The sequence below is a fragment of the Saimiri boliviensis genome, chromosome 1, assembly GCF_048565385.1.
Source record: "Saimiri boliviensis isolate mSaiBol1 chromosome 1, mSaiBol1.pri, whole genome shotgun sequence".
Taxonomy (NCBI): domain Eukaryota; kingdom Metazoa; phylum Chordata; class Mammalia; order Primates; family Cebidae; genus Saimiri; species Saimiri boliviensis.
In genome coordinates this window covers 95130287-95132057 of record NC_133449.1, presented here as the reverse complement: position 1 = coordinate 95132057, position 1771 = coordinate 95130287, and the positions used below count along the sequence as shown (strand labels likewise).

Genomic DNA, 1771 nt, shown 5'->3' with positions numbered 1-1771 from the left:
GACCCCGTGATCCGCCCGCCTCAGCTTCCCAAAGTGCTGGGATTACAGGCGTAATAAGTTGTCTTTGTCTTTTACATATTGTTAAGCCAAGATCAACAGACTCAGTGAAAACTTCACTTCTTATTGGTAATAACATGGCTTTGCATGCTTGGTGTTTACTTGGTTGAAGCGAATGTGCTGTGGAGGAATATACCAGAATTCACACACTCAAAAGGAACACACTGTGGACTTGGAGGAAGCTGCTCCTGAGGATATCTTGCTGTTCTGATTTTATAATAGGACAGGCTAAAGATTAGCTGTATGAAGACCACTCACATTTCCCCAGTCCTAATTCCTTCCCCAGGTCTGGTTTTATACACGCTGGTAATAAGCCGTGTCAAGAAGAAGGTGTTTGGCTATCAGTGTGAATAGCCTGGACAGAAGGTCAGCAGACAAGAGACGGTATGCCAAGTTCTGAGAGCAAGGCTGCGAGCGCTGTGACCTGGCCAAGGGGCAGAGCCCCAGACACCAGACCAGGGCCACCACGCACGCCTGCAGGACCCCCATTCACCTGGAGTCCAGCACAAATGGCACCGTCTAGAGCACAGTGCAGGGACGACCTCTCACACGGGTAACCCGCATCCCTGGAGGCGGACCACAGCCCCGCTAGTCCCTCCTTACAAGTTCAGTTCCACAACAATGTGGTCTAGGTACAAGTTGAGGGAAGAGGATTGGTTTGACCCTTTCCATTTCAACCCAACCATACTCGTTAACACAAAATGCCAGCTACTCTAGACCGTGGAGCTTTCTAACTCTTCCGGGCCACTAGCAACTTCTCCACGCCAAATGTCAGGGCTGCCTAGGGGATGCCACCTGCCAGGGTGAACCCAAGAAGTAGCTGGCAAGGCTGGAGATTGTAGAAGGAGCAATAGCCAAACAGCACAGTGCTGTTCCCCTGAGTCAGGCACAGCCACGTGTTTTAAAATCTGAACTGCACAGGGGCCAGATTCAAACAAGGAGCTGCCAAAAACTGGCTGATATAAGGGGACATCAGGGGCCCATCTATAATACACGACAGCTTCCTAAGAGAGCGACATGCATACTCAATCTTGTAGATGAGTATGTTGGTGGCTGCTTGATTCTTTTTGCTCCATATAATAATAATATCATCATCATTTCATCAGTGTCACAGTTGACAGATCTTTAGCCGTCACACATACCAGCAGTGTTCTGAGTGTTTTGCACACATTCATTTAGTGTAAAGTGCAAAATGAGTTGCACACCAACCCTCCGTGCATTCCTACCTCCAATCCTCACAACCTCCTGTCTTGTTCCAACCACTGCTGCGTGATCGGCTCCAATAGGCTCCAAGCATTTCTGCGTGGGTGCAGCCCTTCGTGACAGGCTCTGCTTCATGATTGTTACCTCCTGCCCCGGGGATTCCCTGGGCTCACAGGTGAACCCACAGAATCCTGTTCAGCACTCCCACATGTGCAACTGGGAAGTGCAAGGGTATTGCCCATCCAAGACGATAGATGCACCGTTCTGAGGCATGTGTCTTAAGGTCCCGGGCAACAAGCAGCCCAGTCATGCACTGTGGTCACCTCAGTTAGTCCCTCCCGCCCTCCAGGTTTCTCCCTCCCAGCTCTTCCCTTCTGTGCCCTAAGATCTCATTCCTATAAACTACTCACATGTTAACCTTTGTCTCATCCTCTGCTTTCAGGGGATCTAAGCTAGGATAGTTGGCATTATGGAATGAGTGTTTATGTCATCCCAAAATTCAGGTATTGAA

At 49.5% G+C, this 1771-nt stretch overlaps 1 non-coding gene across 1 annotated transcript; it reads left to right on the top strand.

The window, feature by feature from the left end:
* The first annotated feature begins 245 nt into the window (after nt 1-245).
* Nucleotides 246-372, top strand: LOC120362218 (small nucleolar RNA SNORA72). The gene has a single exon (XR_005578178.2). It is a non-coding gene; the product is annotated as a small nucleolar RNA SNORA72 (small nucleolar RNA).
* The last annotated feature ends 1399 nt before the right edge of the window (nt 373-1771 follow it).